The following is a 20,182-nucleotide window of genomic DNA, read 5'->3' as shown; positions in this document are numbered from 1 at the left end:
CCTTGTTCATGATAATCGTTTATTGTCCATGCTATAATTATATTGATAGGAAACTCAGATACATGTGTGGGTACATAGACAACACCATGTCCCTAGTAAGCCTCTAATTGACTAGCTTGTTGATCAATAGATGGTTACAGTTTCCTGATCATGGACATTGGATGTCGTTGATAACGGGATCACATCATTAGGAGAATGATGTGATGGACAAGACCCAATCCTAAGCCTAGCACAAAGATCGTGTAGTTCGTATGCTAAAGCTTTTCTAATGTCAAGTATCATTTCCTTAGTCCATGAGATTGTGCAACTCCCGGATGCCGTAGGAATGCTTTGGGTGTACCAAACGTCACAACGTAACTGGGTGGCTATAAAGGTGCACTACGGGTATCTCCGAAAGTGTCTGTTGGGTTGGCACGAATCAAGACTGGGATTTGTCACTCCGGTTGACGGAGAGGTATCTCTGGGACCACTCGGTAGGACATCATCATGACGTGCACAATGTGACCAAGGGGTTGATCACGGGATGATGTGTTACGGAACGAGTAAAGAGACTTGCCGGTAACGAGATTGAACAAGGTATCGGAATACCGACGATCGAATCTCGGGCAAGTACAATACCGCTAGACAAAGGGAATTGAATACGGGATTGATTGAGTCCTTGACATCGTGGTTCATCCGATGAGATCATCGTGGAACATGTGGGAGCCAACATGGGTATCCAGACCCCGCTGTTGGTTATTGACCGGGGAACGTCTCGGTCATGTCTGCATGGTTCCCGAACCCGTAGGGTCTACACACTTAAGGTACGATGATGCTGGGGTTATAGGGAATATATATACGTGGTTACCGAATGTTGTTCGGAGTCCCGGATGAGATCCCGGAAGACACGAGGAGTTGTGGAATGGTCCGGAGATAAAGATTTATATATGGGAAGTCCTATTTTGGCCACCGGAAAATGTTCGGGATTTTTCGGTATTGTACCGGGAAGGTTCTAGAAGGTTCCAGAGTGGGGCCCACCTGCATGGGGGGACCCACATGAACGTGGGTAGTGGGGGCAAGGCCCCACACCCCTGGTCAAGGCGCACCAAGATCCCCCCTTATAAGGAATAAGATCATATCCCGAAGGGATAAGATCAAGATCCCTAAAAAGGGGGGATAACAATCGGTGTGGAAGGAAATGATGGGATTTCTTTCCTCCCACCTTTGCCAACGCCCCAATGGACTTGGAGGGCAATAAACCAGCCCCCTCCACCCCTATATATAGTGGGGAGGCGCATGGGAGCTTTACCCTTGCCCCTGGCGCAGCCCTCTCCCTCCCCAACACCTCCTCCTCCTCCGTAGTGCTTGGCGAAGCCCTACCGGAGAACTGCAAGCTCCACCACCACGTCGTCGTGCTGCCGGAGCTCTCCCTCAACTTATCCTCTCCCCTTGCTGGATCAAGAAGGAGGAGACGTCCCCGGGCTGTACATGTGTTGAACGCGGAGGCGCCGTTGTTCGGCGCTTAGATCGGAATCAACCACGATCTGAATCGCTACGAGTACGACTCCTTCACCCGCGTTTTTGTAACACTTCCGCATTGCAATCTTCAAGGGTATGAAGATGCACTCCCCTCTCTCTCATTGCTAGTCTCTCCATAGATTGATCTTGGTGATGCGTAGAAAATTTTGAATTTCTGCTACGTTCCCCAACAGTGGTATCACAGCCAGGTTTTTATTGCGTAGATTCTTTGCACGAGTAGAACACAAAGTAGTTGTGGGCGTTGATTTTGTTCAATATGCTTACTGTTACTAGTCCAATCTTGTTTCGATGGTATTGTGGGATGAAGCGGCCCGGACCGACCTTACACATACACTTACGTGAGACAGGTTCCACCGATTGACATGCACTTGTTGCATAAGGTGGCTCGCGGGTGCCAGTCTCTCCCACTTTAGTCGGATCGGATTTGCTGAAAAGGGTCCTTATGAAGGGTAAATAGCAATTGGCATATCACGTTGTGGCTTTTGCGTAGGTAAGAAACGTTCTTGCTAGAAACCCATAGCAGCCACGTAAAACATGCAAACAATAATTAGAGGACGTCTAACTTGTTTTTGCAGGGTATGCTATGTGATGTGATATGGCCAAAAAGAATGTGATGAATGATATGTGATGTATGAGATCGATCATGTTTTTGTAATAGGAATCACGACTTGCATGTCGATGAGTATGACAACCGGCAGGAGCCATAGGAGTTGTCTTAATTTATTGTACGACCTGCCTGTCATTGAACAACGCCATGTAATTACTTTACTTTATTGCTAACCGGTAGCCATAGTAGTAAAAGTAATAGTTGGCGACACAACTTCATGAAGACACGATGATGGAGATCATGATGATGGAGATCATGGTGTCATGCCGGCGACGATGATGATCGTGGAGCCCCGAAGATGGAGATCAAATGGAGCAAAATGATATTGGCCATATCATGTCACTTTTTGATTGCATCTGGTGTTTATCATATTTATGCATCTTATTTTCTTAGAACGACGATAGTAAATAAGATGATCCCTCATTAAAATTTCAAGAAAGTGTTCCCCCTAACTGTGCACCGTTGTGAAAGTTCATCGTTTCGAAGCACCACATGATGATCGGGTGTGATAGATTCTAACGTTCACATACAACGGGTGTAAGCCAGATTTACACACGCGAAACACTTAGGTTGACTTGAAGAGCCTAGCATGTACAGACATGGCCTCGGAACACAAGAGACCGAAAGGTCGAGCATAAGTCATATAGTAGATACGATCAACATGAAGATGTTCACCGATGATGGCTAGTCCGTCTCACGTGATGATCGGACACGGCCTAGTTGACTCGGATCATGTAATCACTTAGATGACTACAGGGATGTCTATCTGAGTGGGAGTTCATAAGATGAACTTAATTATCCTGAACATAGTCAAAAGGTTTTTGCAAATTATGTCGTAGCTCACGCTTTAGTTCTACTGTTTTAGATATGTTCCTAGAGAAAATTTAGTTGAAAGTTGATAGTAGCAATTATGCGGACTGGGTCCGTAAACTGAGGATTGTCCTCGTTGCTTCGTAGAAGGCTTATATCCTTAATGCACCGCTCGGTGTGCTGAACCTCGAATGTCGTCTGTGGATGTTGCGAACATCTGACATACACGTTTTGATAACTACGTGATAGTTCAGTAATGTTAAACGGTTTAGAATAGAGGCACCGAAGACATTTTGAAATCTCGTAGAACATATGAGATGTTCCAAGAGCTGAAATTGGGATTTCAGGCTCGTGCCCACGTCAAGAAGTATGAGACCTCCGACATGTTTCTTAACCTGCAAACTAAGGGAGAAAAGCTCAATCGTTGAGCTTATGCTCAGATTGTCTGAGTACAACAATCACTTGAATCGAGTGGGAGTTGATCTTCCGGATGAGATAGTGATGTTTCTCCAAAGTCATTGCCACCAAGCTGCTAGAGCTTCGTGATGAACTATAACATATCAGGGATAGATGATCCTTGGATATTCACGATGTTTGAGACCGCGAAAGTAGAAATCAAGAAGGAGAATCAATTGTTGATGGTTAGTGAAACTGCTAGTTTCAAGAAGGGCAAGGGCAAGAAGGGATACTTCATGAGATGGCAAAACAGTTGCTGCTCTAGTGAAAACCCAAGGTTGAACCCAAACCCGAGACTAAGTGCTTCTGTAATAAGGGGAACAACCACTGGAGCAGAATTACCCTAGATACTTGGTAGATGAGAAGGCTGGCAAGGTCGATAGAAGTATATTGGATATACATTATGTTAATGTGTACTTTACTAGTACTCCTAGTAGCACCAGGGTATTAGATACCGGTTTGGTTGCTAAGTGTTAGTAACTCGAAATAAAAGCTACGGAATAAACGGAGACTAGCTAAAGGTGAGCTGACGATATGTGTTAGAAGTGTTTCCAAGGTTGATGTGATCAAGCATCACACGCTCCCTCTACCATCGAGATTTGGTGTTTGCATTGAGCATAGACATGATTGTATTATGTCTATCACAATACGGTTATTCATTTAAGGAGAATAATGGTTACTCTATTTATTTTAATAATACCTTCAATGGTCTTACACCTAGAAAGAATTGTTTATTGAATCTCGATCGTAGTGATACACATTTTCATGCCAAAAGATATAAGATAGTAATGATAGTACCACTGACTTGAGGCACTGCCATGTAAGTCATATTGGTGTAAAACGCATGAAGAAGCTTCATGTTGATGGATCTTTGGACTCACTCGTTTTTTGAAATGTTTGAGACATGCAAACCATGTCTATTGGTATGTATGCATGAAGAAACTCCATGCAGATGGATCGTTTGGACTCACTTGATTTTGAATCACTTGAGACATGCAAATCATACCACATGGGCAAGATGACTGAAAGCCTCGGTTTCAGTAAAATGGAACAAGAAAGGAACTTGTTGGAAGTAATACGTTTTGATGTGTACAGTCCAATGAGTGCTGAGGCACGCAGTGGATATCGTTATGTTCTTACTTCACAGATGATTTGAGTAGATACTAAGTATATTTACTTGATGAAACACAAGTCTGAATTATTGAATACTTCAAGTAATTCCAGAGTGAAGTTGAAGATCTTCGTGACAAGAGGATAAAATGTCTGTGATATGATCATAGATATGGATATCTGAGTTGCGAGTTTGGTGCACAATTGAGACATTGTGGAAACTGTTTCACAACTAATACCGCCTGGAACACCATAGTGCGATGGTGTGTCCGAACATCATAGCTACACCCTATTGGATATGGTGCATACCATGATGTCTCTTATCGAATTACCACTATCGTTCATGGGTTAGGCATTAGAGACAACCGCATTCACTTTAAATAGGGCACCATGTAATTCCGTTGAGACGACACCGTTTGAACTATGGTTTGGAGAAACCTAAGTTGTCGTTTCTTAAAAGTTTGGGGCTGTGACGCTTATGTGAAAAGTTTCAGGTTGATAAGCTCAAACCCAAAGCGGATAAAATGCATCTTCATAGGACACCCAAAGTGGTTGGGTATACCTCCTATCTCAGATCCGGAAGCAAGAGTAATTGTTTCTAGAAACGGGTCCTTTCTCGAGGAAAAGTTTCCCTCGAAAGAATTGAGTGGGAGGATGGTGGAGACTGGATGAGGTTATTGAACCATGACTTCAACTAGTGTGTAGCAGGGCACGGGAAGTTGTTCCTGTAGCACCTACACCAATTGAAGTAGAAGCTTATGATAGTGGTCATGAAACTTCGGATCAAGTCACTACCAAACCTCGTAGGTCGACAAGGATGCGTACTGCTTCACAGTGGTACATAATCCTGTCTTGAAGGTCATGTTGCTAGACAACAAAGAACCTACGAGCTATGGGGAAGCGACGGTGGGCCCGGATTCTGATGAATGGCTCGAGGCCATAAAATCCGAGAGAGGATCCATGACTTTGGAAGAAAAACTTGATGGTCGTAAGGCCGTTGGGTACAGATGGATTTTAAAAAGAAAACAGACAATGATGGTAAGTATCAAAATTAAGAAAGCTCGACTTGTCGTTAAGATGTTTTCCGACAAGTTCAAGGAGTTGACTACGATGAGACTTTCTCACTCGTAGCGATGCTAAGAGTCTGCTGGAATTATATTAGCAAATACTGCATGATTTATGAAATCTTGCAGATAGGATGTCAAAACATTGTTTCCTCGACGATATCCTTAAGGAAAGGTTGTATGTGATACAACCAAAAGGTTTTGTCAATCCTGAAAAACGCTAACAAATATGCAAAGCTCCAGCAATCCTTCTAAGGACTGGAGTAAGCATCTCGGAGTTGGAATGTACACTTTGATGAGATGATCAAAGATTTTGGGTTTATACAAAGTTTATGAGAAACTTGTATTTCCAAAGAAGTGAGTGGGAGCACTATAGAATTTCTGATGAGTATATGTTGTTGACATATTGTTGATCAGAAATGATGTAGAATTTCTGGAAAGCATATAGGGTTACTTGAAAAGTGTTTTTCAATAGAAAACCTGGATTAGGCTACTTGAACGATAAGCATCAAGATCTATAAGATAGATCAAAATGCTTAATAATACTTTCAAATGAGCACATACCTTGACATGATCTTGAAGGTGTTCAAGATGGATCAGTCAAGGAAGGAGTTCTTGCCTGAGTTGTAAGGTATGAAGTTAAGAGTTAAAGCTCAACCACGGTAGAAGAGAGAGAAAGGACGAAGATCGTCCCCTATGCTTCAGACGTAGGCTCTATAGTATGCTATGCTGTGTACCGCACTTGAAGTGTGCCTTATCATGAGTCAGTCAAGGGGTACAGGAATGATCCAGGAATGAATCATTGGACGGCGGTCAAAATTGTCCTTGGAGTAAATAAGGACATGTTTCTCTATTATGGAGGTGATAAAGAGTTCGGCATAAAGGGTTACGTTGATGCAAGCTTTAACACCTATCCGAGTGACTCTGAGTAGCAAACCGGATACGTATAGTGGAGCAACAATTTGGAATAGCTTCAAGTGGACCATGGAAGCAACATTTACAATATGACCCAGAGATTTGCAAAGTACACACGGATCTGAATGTTGCAGACCCGTTGACTAAAACCTCTCTCACAAGCAAAACATGATCAAACCCCAGAACTCATTGAGTCTTAATCACATGGCGATGTGACCTATCAGTGTTAATCACATGGCGATGTGAACTAGACTATTGACTCTAGTGCAAGTGGGAGACTGTTGGAAATATGCCCTAGAGGCAATAATAAATTAGTTATTATTATTATATTTCCTTGTTCATGATAATCGTTTATTATCCATGCTATAATTGTATTGATAGGAAACTCAGATACATGTGTGGGTACATAGACAACACCATGTCCCTAGTAAGCCTCTAATTGATTAGCTCTTTGATCAATAGATGGTTACGGTTTCCTGACCATGGACATTGGATGTCGTTGATAACGGGATCACATCATTAGGAGAATGATGTAATGGACAAGACCCAATCCTAAGCCTAGCACAAAGATCGTGTAGTTCGTATGCTAAAGCTTTTCTAATGTCAAGTATCATTTCCTTAGACCATGAGATTGTGCAACTCCCGAATGTCGTAGGAATGCTTTGGGTGTACGAAACGTCACAACGTAACTGGGTGGCTATAAAGGTGCACTACGGGTATCTCTAAAAGTGTCTGTTGGGTTGGCACGAATCGAGACTGGGATTTGTCACTCCGGTTGACGAAGAGGTATCTCTGGGCCCACTCGGTAGGACATCATCATGATGTGCACAATGTGACCAAGGGGTTGATCATGGGATGATGTGTTACGGAATGAGTAAAGAGACTTGCCGGTAACGAGATTGAATTAGGTATCAGAATACCGACGATCGAATCTCGGGCAAGTACAATACCGCTAGACAAAGGGAATTGAATACGGGATTGATTGAGTCCTTGACATCGTGGTTCATCCAATGAGATCATCGTGGAACATGTGGGAGCCAACATGGGTATCCAGATCCCGCTGTTGGTTATTGACCGGAGAACGTCTTGGTCATGTCTGCATGGTTCCCGAACCCGTAGGGTCTACACACTTAAGGTTCGATTACGCTGGGGTTATAGGGAATAGATATACGTGGTTACCGAATGTTGTTTGGAGTCCCAGATGAGATCCCGGACGTCACGAGGAGTTCTGGAATGGTCCGGAGGTAAAGATTTATATATGGGAAGTCCTATTTTGGCCACCGGAAAATGTTCGGGATTTTTCAGTATTGTACCGGGAAGGTTCTAGAAGGTTCCGGAGTGGGGCCCACCTTCATGGGGGGACCCACATGAACGTGGGTAGTGGGGGCAAGGCCCCACACCCCTGGTCAAGGCGCGCCAAGATCCCCCTTATAAGGAATAAGATCATATCCCGAAGGGATAAGATCAAGATCCCTAAAAAAGGGGGATAACAATCGGTGGGGAAGGAAATGATGAGATTTCTTTCCTCCCACCTTTGCCGACGCCCCAATGGACTTGGAGGGCAAGAAACCAGCCCCCTCCACCCCTATATATAGTGGGGAGGCACATGGGAGCTTTACCCTTGCCCCTGGCACAACCCTCTCCCTCCCCAACACCTCCTCCTCCGTAGTAGTGCTTGGCGAAGCCCTGCCGAAGAACTGCAAGCTCCACCATCACGCCGTCGTGCTGCCGAGCTCTCCCTCAACTTCTCCTCTCCCCTTGCTGGATCAAGAAGGAGGAGACGTCCCCGGGCTGTACGTGTGTTGAATGCGGAGGCACCGTTGTTCGGCGCTTAGATCGGAATCAACCACGATCTGAATTGCTACGAGTACGACTCCTTCATCCGCGTTCTTGTAACGCTTCCGCATCGCAATCTTCAAGGGTATGAAGATGCACTCCCCTTTCTCTCGTTGCTAGTCTCTCCATAGATTGATCTTGGTGATGCGTAGAAAATTTTGAATTTCTGCTACGTTCCCCAACATGGACCACTTAAAGGGGGAACCAAGAAAAAGAAATACCTACTGGTTATGGTCGATAAATTCACTAAATGGATTGAAGCAAAGCAGTAACCTCGGCAAAGTCTGGACCAATTATCGACTCTATATCTGGCGTGGTACACAGTTATGGTGTCCCTCAGAGTATCATCATGGATAATGGATCCAATTTCATGGCCCAGGAAGTCAAGGACTAGTGCGCTACTATGGGCATCAAGCTCGACTATGCTTCGGTGTACCAGCATCTACAGACCAACGAACAAGTTGAGCGGGCCAACAGACTAATCATGAGCAGCATTAAGCCTCCACTAGTCCTCTCCTTGAAACAATCTGATTGTCACTGGGCGGAGGAACTCAACTCCGTGCTTTGGGAACCGAGCACTACCACCAACCGATCAATGGGATAAACACCCTCTTCATGGTGTACGGTGCAGAAGCAGTCCTACCTTGTGACATTATTACCGATGCACCTCGAGTACGCATGTATGAGGAAAAGGAAGCTAACTTGGATCGGTAGGATGACCTAGACGCCTTGGAAGAAGAGTGGGATGTAGCTCAGGCCCGTTCTACATTTTATCAACAGCAGGCTTGACACTACCAGAGCTGGGAAGTTTGAGTGAAGGCATACAATGTTCGGGAACTCGTCCTCCGCCTCCTAGAGAAGCAAAAGAACAAATTCTCGCCTAAGTGGGAGGGCCCTTTTGATGAAGTCTTAGCACGAGGAGCGTATCATATTCGCAACCCAACCTATGATCGTCTCGAACCAAACCCCTCGAACGCAGCCCGGCTTTGGTGCTTCTACTGCTAAGGATGCTCACGTCAGTCCACTACCCATTTCCTCATTGTAAATGTTTACTTTTTATTTTGGAGTATTAACATCTCACAGGCAGTGATCAGATACACCGAATTCTTTTAAGGCCCTCTACACTGCACATTTTCAAATGTAACACCCAGATTTTACCTGGCGGATCCTTTAAAGCAGCCAATTAATATTGTCGGGGGCATGAACCCCGGGCAGGCAACAAAACCCGGATCCTCTTCAAAAATAGTGGGGCCCGCATTGCCCCTCAAACCGGCACACGGACGGCCGGGTCGCTCGACCCGGCAAGGCCCACAACCCGTCCAAACTCTTCGACCCAGCAAGGTACATCGACCCGGCCTCAGCAACTGGCGCAAGGCAGCCGAACCCGGCGCGACCAAGGCTTCCCCAACAAGCCGACCCCACCCGTGGCGTGCGCTGGAATCCAACCACGGGTCAAGCTCCCGTCCCATCCTGGGCGTACGATGGGACAAGACCTCAATCGCCGATGACCAAGGCAACAGTGCTTCCACCCATACCTATGGTCAGCCGGAGCGTGGCAATAGTGCCCCTTACCTACCCGCTGACCGAGGCTGGCGTGGCAACAGTGCACCCGCCCTCACCGCTGACAACAGCAGGCGGCAACCTGACGGAGAGCACTGTACGCGACTCGACTCGGCCACGCCCTAACGATCGACAAGACGGCGCACAATCCCCGTAGGCACGCAGGGCCCACACCTAGGGGAACCCGGCGAACCACAACCCGGTATCCCGGACACCGATAATACGAACCCAAGCCTTGGCCCGCTTCCTTCCTCCTCCATACAGCTCTAGGAGCAACATTGTACTATCGATCATCCAACTACACTCGGCAGGACTAGGGGTATTATCTCTCCGGAGAGCCCGGAAACTGGTTATGTCCGCGTCTCGTGCTCGCTCATGCCAACCTCGCCTCTGGAGCCCACCAGCACCCTCAAGCCTCCTCCTCTCTTTAGCCATCCCTTGGCATCTGCCGTGCACCCACCACGACAGTTGGCGCCCACCGTGGGGCAGCTCGGGGAGCTGGCCGGGAGCATGCTTCAGACGAGGCCCTTCTCCTACACCGATGAGTCCGTCGTGCTGGCGGATGATGTTGTCGGCGCGCTTGCCACCTCCTTCGCCGTGCTGCGCATCTCCGATGCGTTCACGGCCGACGAGTACCCCAACGAGATGCTCAGCTACTCCGACTCTCCCCTCTCCCTCGGCGGTGGCATCTCCGCCGGGGCGATGGACGTCCATGTGGAGGTTTTCTCACCGGCGATGGCGCCTCCTCCTCATCGAGCAAGACGAGGAAGGACGCAGAAGCCAGGGCCACTGCGGAATAGACCGAGCCGTCCGATCGGCTGCGCGCCGTGATGCAGAGCCTCCGCATCCCCATTGGCACCTACGTCAACGCCACCAACATCGCCGAGGCCCGATCTCAGCTCGAGGAAAGGCGCCAGCAGATGCTGGACCTGTCCGATATGCTCGCCACCACCAAGGGTCGCCTGGAGGCCGCTCAGATGGAGCACGACACCACCCACGGATTCGCGCCTGCCGTGGCCGAGCCAAGTCGGGTCGCTGATGTGCGTACCCGGGGACGAGCGATCGGCCGAGCCCTCGGCACCGTCCGAACCGTCTACGAGACCCCAGTGAAGAACATGCGCACTGCAGAGGCAGCCACGGTCGGCCTGGACCAGCTCGTGGGTGAGGAGCTGAAAGAGCGCATCAGCGAATGCACGAGCTCCTGCATGCTGCCAACACCCAGCAGGATCGCCTCAACCAGATTGCCAAGCTGGCGGGATCCGGCTCCGCCCGCCTTGGCGGACACGGCGAACTTCTGCACACGGCTTCCTTGCCGCCCGGTGAGGCGCACTCCGGCCAAGACCGGACTCGGCGCAACCCGGCCACCACAGCCGCCGACGTCCTGAGCAATGAGCCCGCCGCGGAGACCCAGCGCGGACCCGGCCAGCATGGTCAGCGTCCGGCTCCAACCGACCCGGTCCCTCGGGGCCTCGCCGCCAGTCGAGTCGGTCCGCGCGCCATCGACGACGCCAACGCTCGCCACCGCCTCGATCAGCTCGCTCGCTTCCTCGAGGTGGAAGAGAGCGGCGCTATCGGGCCAGCATGCTTCGGCCCACACATCCGGGAGGAGCCCTTCCCCAAAGGGTTCATGCTCCCCCGCAACACCCCCAAGTACAACGGGACCGTGAAGCCAGAAGACAACTCACCGACTATACCACGGCCGTTGGCATCACCGATGCCAATCGCCGTCTCGCCGTGCGCTACGCACCGCTCATGCTCCAGGGGTCGGCCCGCACGTGGTTGAACTATCTGCGGATGGGCAGCATCAACGCGTGGGTCGACTTCGAGGAGGCCTTTGTTCGCAACTTCACGGGGACCTACAAGCAACCCGGTCGCCCTAGCCAGCTCGCCATGTGCGTGCAGGGGCCGACAGAGACCGGTCGCGAGTACCTCACACACTAGACCGAGCTCCGAAACAGCTGCGAGGGCGTCCATGAAGTCCAGGCGATCCAGTACTTCGTCAGCGGGTGCCGAGACGGAACCCTCCTCAAGCACAAGCTCTTACGCTCCGAGCCGGCCACCATGGCCGCACTCATGGTGACGGTGGACAAGTACGCCAACACTGACTATGCCATGAAGATCCAGGTGGCGCTGGATGAAGCCGGCAAGGCGAAGTCGGTTCCTCCCTTGAAGCCGGTCGGCGAAAGCAGCTGGCAGCAGCATCACCAGAACAACAAGCGTGAGGCTGACCAGCCGACGCAGCGTTACGACAACCGGCTCGTCGCAGCCGCAGAGCCCGCGGCGGACCCGGTGGTGAAGCACCGGTAGACCGGCAAGATGGCGTGGCAACCCGCCATGAGTTTCGAAGAAATGCTTGACGCCCCATGCAAGCACCACAGCGGCGCAAGACCCTCCACGCACACGCCTCAGCAGTACGCCATCACCAAGTGCATCAAGAGGGGAGACGTCCCGCCCCGTCCGGCTCCGGCTCCAGCTCCAGGCGCGGGACAGCCGCCTCCGCCTCCACCGCCCCTCCCGCTGGCGGCGTGATGCGCAATGACGCCTACCCAGACCAGAACGCGGCCTACGTCGTCTTCACCAGCCTCGGCGATGATTAGTGCAGCGAGCGCCTCCTTGGGCAGGAGGTGAACACCGTCGTCCCGGCCAAGCCGGAGTTTATGCACTGGTCGGATCGCCCGATCACCTGGACTCGGGAGGATCACCCGGCAGTCATGCCGAGTCCGGGTGGCTACGCCCTCGTCCTCAACCCCACCATCGTCGCGCGGTGCACATGCAAGTTCTCCCGAGTCCTAATCGACGGCGGCAGCAGCATCAACATCCTCTACCACGACACGATGACCAAGCTCGGCCTCAAGGCCGAGGACCTGGAGCCGACCCGGATAATCTTCCACGGCATCGTACCCGGCCTCTCCTGCTCTCCCATTGTCCGGGTCCGGCTCTATGTCCTGTTCGGCGACAGCAGCCACTTCCGACGCGAACCGATCTGGTTCAAGGTGGTGGACCTGTCTAGCACGTATCACGCATTGCTGGGCCGGCCCGTGCTCACCAAGTTCATGGCAGTTCCCCACTACGCGTATATGAAGATGAAGATGCCGGGTCCCAAGGGCCTCATCACCGTTACTAGCGACTACCGCAAGTCCCTGGAGTGCGCCCGAGACGGTGCCAAGTTGGCCGAGTCGCTGGTCATTGCCGAGGAGCGGCGCCAGCTCGACCGGATCGTCGCCCTGGCAGGAGAGGCCTCTGATGCGTCGATCCCGACCCCGGACCCGGCCGATGAGGCCGCCTTCAAGTCCTCCAAGGAGACCAAGAAGGTGAAGCTCAACCCGGAAGACCCCAGCTGCAGCAAGTACGTTGTCGTAGGCGCTCGCCTTGACAGCAAATAGGAAGGCGAGCTCGTCGACTTCCTCCGGGAGAATCAGGATATCTTCGCATGGACCCCCAAGGACATGTCGGGTATCCTGAGGAAGTATGCCGAGCACAAACTTCACGTCCGCAAGGACGCCAAGCTTGTCCGTCAACCCCTACGACGATTTTCCGAAGAGAAGAGATGAACCATTGGTGAAGAGGTCGCCTAGCTTTTTGGCGGTCGGCTTCATAATGGAACTGTTTCACCCTAAGTGGCTGGCCAATCCAGTCCTCATCCTGAAGAAAAACAAGACCTGGCGCATGTGTATCGACTACACCAGCCTCAACAAAGCCTGTCCCAAGGATCCGTTCGCTCTCCCACGGATCGACCAAGTCATCGACTCGACCGCCGGGTGTGAGCTTCTATCCTTCCTGGATGCTTACTCCGGCTACCACCAGATCAAGCTGGACCCGGCCGATGCCCTGAAGACGTCCTTCATCATGCCCTTTTGGGGGTATTACTACATCACCATGTCGTTCGGCTTGCAGAACACCGACGCCACCTTCCAACGCTGCATGTAGAAATGCATGCTGCCGCAACTCGGCTGGAACATCCACGTGTACGTGGACGACATCATGGTGAAGACCAAGCAGCACCTCACGCTCCTCGACAATTTGAAGGAAACGTTCGCCAAGCTCCGCGAATACAAGGTCAAGCTTAACCCGGGAAAATGCATCTTCGGCGTCCCGGGCGGAAAGCTACTCGGCTTCCTCATCTCGGAACACGGCATTGAGGCGAACCCGGAGAAGATCAAGGCCATCGAGCGCATGCGCAAGCCGGCTCGGCTGCGCGACGTCCAGAAGTTCACCGGGTGCTTGGCCTCGGTCAGCCGGTTTCTAAGCCGGCTGGGTGAGAGGGCGCTACCCCTGTACCAGCTGATGAAGAAGACAAGCCCGTTCGAATGGAATGATAAGGCAGATGAGACCTTCCAAGACCTCAAGTGCATGCTCTCCACCACACCAGTCCTGGCCGTGCCGACCAACAAGGAGTCGCTGTTGCTCTACATTGCTGCGACCTCGCGGGCGGTCAACATGGTGCTGGTGGTCGAGCGACCAAAGAAGGGCAAGATCCAAGCCGTCCAACGTCCAGTATACTACCTGAGCGAGGTGCTCTCCATCTCCAAGCAGAATTACCCGCACTACCAGAAGATGTGTTACGGCGTGTACCTCACTGCCAAGAAGCTGAAGCAGTACTTCCAAGAGCACGTCATCACCGTCGTCAGCACGGCGCCTATCGGAGAAATCATCGGGTGCCGGGACGCCTCTGGCATGGTCGCCAAGTGGGCGATCCAGCTAGCAGGCCACACCATCCTCTACGAGCCCCGCACCACGATTAAGTCCCAAGCCCTGGCCGACTTCCTCGTCGACTGGGCCGAGACCCAGCACTTGCCGCCGCCTCCCGACTCGACGCATTGGTGCATGCACTTCGACGGGTCCAAGATGCGACTCGTCTTGGGGGCTGGCATCGTACTATCATCCCGAAGGGCGACCGGCTCCTCTGCGCGCTCCAGATCCACTTTGCCGCCTCCAACAACGTCGCCGAATATGAAGCCCTTGTGCACGGCCTATGGCTTGCCAAGGAACTCGGCATCCGGCGCATTCTGTGCTACGGCGACTCGGACCTGGTGGTGCAGCAGTGCTCCGGTGAATGGGATGCCCGCGACTCCAACATGGCAAGCCAGCGCTTCCTCGTCCAGAAGCTGTCCGGATCCTTCGAGGGCTGCAAGTTCCTCCACGTCCCGCGCACGGAGAACGAAGAAGCCGACACGCTCGCCAAGATTGCCTCGTCATGACAAGCCATCCCGTCTGGCGTCTCCCTCGAGCACCTGCGTAAGCCGTCCATCAAGCCATCGCCGGACTCCGAGTCCATTCATGTTCCAGACGACCCGACCGCACCTCAAACCGGCCCGGGGACTGCTGAACCCGGCTCGAGAACTGCTGAACCCGGCCCGGGGGCTGCTCAGCTCAACCCGGCCACCATCAACCTAGACCCGGGGATCGCCATCCCCGACCCTGGGGCTGCTCAACCCGGCTCGAGGGCTGCCGACTCAGAACCCACCCGGGTGGCCGTCTTCGCCGTGGTTACAGCTCTGTCTTAGGCCGTCCCAATATCAGAATTTCTGGAGAACGGGGTTCTCCCCATGGACGATACCGAAGCTCGGCAGGTGTAGCGTCGGGCGTCCGCCTACATTATCATCAACAATGAGCTCGTCAAGCATAGCACCACCGACTTTTTCCAGCGCTGCATCGAGCAGGAACAAGGCATCGACATCCTCCTCCGACATCCACCAGGGAGAGTGTGGGCACCACGCGGCATCATGATCCCTAGTGGCCAAGGCGTTCCGCCACGGTTTCTACTGGCCCACAACCCTCGAAGACGCCGAGTCGCTCGTTCAAGTGTGAAGGGTGCCAGCGCTTCAGCAAACGCAGCCACCAGCCGGCATCAGCACTCCGCACCATACCAATCGCCTGGCCCCTCGCAGTTTGGGGACTCGACATGGTGGGACCCTTAAAAACCGCTCGAGACGGCATGACGCACCTGCTGGTGGCAGTGGACAAATTCACCAGGTGGATCGAGGCAAGACCAATCAAGAAACTGGACGGGCCAACAGCCGTCCGGTTCATCAAGGACACAGCGGTGCGCTACGGCATGCTAAAATGCATCATCACCGACAACGGCACCAACTTTCCCAAGGGCGCGCTCGAGCAATACTGCTCTGTCTCCGGCATCCGCCTCGACCTGGCCTCCGTTGCACATCCGCAGTCCAACGGGCAGGTCGAGCGGGCCAACAGACTCATCCTGTCCGACATCAAGCCGCGACTTGTCGAGCCACTCATCCTCTCACCCGACAGCTGGCTCGACGAGTTGCCGGCTGTTCTCTGGAGTCTACGCACCACGCTGAATCGGCCGACCGGGTTCACCCCGTTCTTCCTCGTCTAGGGAGCCGAAGCCATCATCCCGACCAACCTCGAGTTCGACTCGCCGCGCATCGTGATGTACACCGAAGCCGAAGCCAAAGAAGCCCGCGAAGATGGCGTCGACCTGCCAAAGAAGCACGCCTACTGGCGCTCAGCCGCTCGGCCATCTACCAGCAAGGCCTGAGGCACTACCACAACAAGAAGATCAAGCCCCTCGCATTCCGCGAGGGCAACCTCGTCCTCCGACTCGTCCATGAGCAGGCAGGCCAGCACAAGCTGTCCCCTCCATGGGAGGGCCCATTCATCATGAGCAGGGACTTGCGCGATCGCAACACCTACTACCTCATCGATGCACGCAAGTCAAAGAAGCGCAAGAAGGACACCGCTGGTGAAGAAACGACCCGGCCGTGGAATGCGGAACTCCTCCGCCCGTTTTACAGTTAGCCGCACGAGTGTATGTATCGTCGCCTTTTGTAAACGCATGAAACTATGGGGTCCCCGAACGAGACTCGGGGACTCCCTATTTTTCTGCATCACTATACCACTGAACCCGGCCACCGGACCGACTCGCTCGACCCGGAGGCTCGGGGGCTGGCCGGCTCGGTTGCCACCCCGCCGCCTTACTTGGTGATTCCTGAGAAAGTTAGGATGCCGCGGTCCCCCACTTCGCCCTAAAGCCACAGATCCAGCTTTGGTTGTCGGCTAGCAAGGACAACGGGCCAAATCTCGTTTACGCTTCATACACTAAGTCAAAGGCTGCCGGGTCGATCAATCCGGCCCGCCATTCATCAAATGAATAGCCGCACAACCGGCTGCTCGCCAGCCGGCTTCACCGGGCTGCCGCCAGCCGGCCCAGTGGGTGTTTCTCTCGCGCTCAACGTTTCGAAGGACCCAAGTCCTGCGCGCTCCTTTCAAATAATCGAACCCCTTGTCACATACCGGATCCTCGGCCGTCTGACTCGTGGGGGGGGGAGGTTTGAGAAGGGAAAAGCGCAAGAAATTGGTCCGAAAAACGGAAGGCAAATAGCAAAGGCACTCACGACATTTACACACAAATATTTAAATGGCCCACGGCCCGAGTTCATTACACCCTAAAAAACCCCCAGTGGGTGGGTGGACCTGCTACTTAACAAATTTTGCAAAGTATCTCAGGCATCTCCAGTGCCGCGTCGCGAAGTCGACGGCCCTCCCCTGACGGCCTCCGGGTCCGGCGAGTCGCCGGTGTCCTCTTCGGCATCCGCATCACCGTAGACGCCCGTCTCCTCCGAGCTCCCCTCCGGATCATGGAGAAGCAAGCCATAGTCGTCGCCATCAACGACCCTGTCGTCTTTCATCCGCTCCGGATGGAACTCGTCGTGGAAGGCTAACTTAGTGATGTAGCTGGCCCGAGAGGCGATCCGGCCGACCTGCTCCTGCAGCAACTGCTCCGAGCCGGCCCGCTGGCCCATCAGCGCATCCAGCTGAAGATCCGGATGCCAAGATAGCACAAATCGGAGCGCCATCTCGGCACCGGCATGAGCAGTGGAGACACGCCACTCACCAAGCCGGTCCGGGCCCGTCTCCAACCAGCACGCCAGGCGCGTGAAGCTGCTCGGCACGACGGCGCCCGGCCAAAGGGCCGTCGTCATCGCGGTGCCGGCCCGGGACAGCCGCTCCATCTGCGTTCCCAGGACCCGTAGGCGGGCCTCAGCAGCGGCAATGATCTCCGGGAAGGTCCAGGCCATCCGCAGATCCGTCCCGGACCCAACGACGCCGGTCGGGTCACGCTGATAGCGGACGACTTCCTCCGCCAGCCGCTGCGTCTCCGGGAAGGCCCCTGCCACAAAGGAAGAACCAAGTTAAAAGAAGAACAACAAGGAAGAAAGGACGGGTCCCGACCCGGCAAACTACAAGAAACAACACTTACTGGAGTCTCTTCCAAGTGCTGCGCCTCAAGCAATGTACCACGCCGCTCCCGCTCCATGGCGCGGTCGTGCTCCTCAAGCGCCTTCGCCAGATTGGCCGCCTTGGCAAGGGCCACCTTCAGCTCGGCATCCTTGTCTTCGTCCGCCTTCTCCGCTGCCTCGCGGCGACGGGCTTCGTCCTGATGGCCCCCCTCAGCTGTGGTGACCTGCCCCCGCAGGCGATCCACCTCGGCCTGTAGCCATCCCTTGTCGTCGGCCAGCTGGCCGCGTTGCTGGTCCGACTCGACCAGGGCTTGCTGTGTCTCCACCACCTTGGCGGCCTCCGCCTTAAGGAGCTCCACCTCGGCCTCAAGGCGGCTCTTGTGACCCGCCAGCTGCTCATGCAGCCGGCTGGCCTCGTCAAGAGACCGCCGGGCCGTGGCCGCCTCCGCCCTCGCCTGCGCCGTCTTGACGCCAAGACGGCCGGTGTCGGCAATGATCCGGTCGTAATGATGACCGGCCCGGAGCAGACGAGTCCGCCAGGACAACACCTCGGCTGCGAAAAAAGGATTCAGCAGAAGAAAAAAGCAAGACTTAAGATTTGGCCCAATTGTTACACAGTTGGCCCGAATCTCGGGGGCTACACCCAGTGGGTGCATTAGCGCCCCCACTAAAAAAGAGCACCAGAGTACATGCGGTGACGCGGAGCTCCTCCTCCTTGGCGGCAAGCTACTTCATGAGGTCTGGGTGCTTGCCCAGCAGACGGTTGTAGGCGGCAACCCAGAAGGCGTCGAGATGCTGAAGAAAGCAGAAGTCAGAACAAGGCTGACGCTCTAAAGGTTCGACCCAACTACTACGTAGTTGGCTCGAACCTCGGGGGTTACACCCAATGGGTGTGCTGGCGCGCCCCCACAAAGAAGAAATTACAAGGAAAAAAGAAGACTTACCAGAACGGCGCGCTCCAGGTCGCGCGTCCGCTCCACCTCGGCCTGGGCGAAGGCCTCAAGCCGCTCCGTCCGGCCTTGCAGGCGGCGGCTGACGGCGTCCAGCGCCGCCTCCTCCTGGGTCTGAGGCCCGAAGACAGTGGCGCCCCCGCTCCGCGCCGGCTACGGCACGGCAGCTTGGCGCCCTCCTTGCCGGGGCACCAAGGCGTGCCGGCCGCTTGCGACGCGGCCAGCACCTCCTCCGACGCCCCTCCCGATGCTGATTACGACCCGGACGCCGGGACGCCCTACGTCGCCACCACCGGCCCAGCTGGCAGGGAGGCCTCCGGCACCGCCGACCGCGGTGCCTCCTCCACAACCGGCGGTGCCTCCGGCACCACCGCCCGCAGCGCCTCCGGCACCACCGCCCGCAGCGCCTCTTCCAAGACGACGCTGCCTCCACCACCATCAGCCCCCGCGCGCTCGACCACGTCGGCCCGCGGTGGGGTATCGCCCCCCACCTCCACGACCTCCTGGTCAAGGATCACCACCTCAGCCCAGCCTCCACGGCCGCGCTCCCTCGCCAACGACGGCTCAAAGACCATCACCGCCACCACCATGCCCTCCGACATCTCGTGCTAGGCCGGCTCCGCGCCGGCTCGCGCACATGCCGCCGCCGCGTCGGTCCAAGCCTGGACCGACGCCACCTCCAGCTCCGCCTTAGCCCGGTTCATGTCCCTCCAGGCCAAGGCTTCAGCATCGTTCGGGTCCAGGCCAAGGTCTGAGTCGGCCCGTCCCTCCACCCCGGCCTGGTCAGCGAGGTCGGACTGGCTCCTGCGAAACGCGGCCCCTTCGGCGGCCGCGGCTTCCGCCGCCGCCCTCGCTAGCGCGATTGGCGACTTGAAGATGAAGACAGAATGAGCAAAAGAGAAACAAGACTAGCTCAAAAAAATACGGGCGCAGACGAGAAATGAAGCTTACCCCGTCAAGACCGGGACCGGGGTTGGCCTCCCGTGCCCTCTGCCACGCTTCTTCTTAGCCGGCCTCCCGGTCCCTGCCGGGTCCGCCGCGCGCTTCGGGGCCCGGGGTGCTGTCTTTCCCATGCGGGAGCCTCAGCACCGTCCCATGCAAGGACCCGGCTTCGCCCGGGTCGCCGGCTCCCCCGCCCAACACCAC

Source organism: Triticum dicoccoides, chromosome 3B (genome assembly GCF_002162155.2).
Source record: "Triticum dicoccoides isolate Atlit2015 ecotype Zavitan chromosome 3B, WEW_v2.0, whole genome shotgun sequence".
NCBI lineage: Eukaryota > Viridiplantae > Streptophyta > Magnoliopsida > Poales > Poaceae > Triticum > Triticum dicoccoides.
This window is presented reverse-complemented; position numbering follows the sequence as displayed.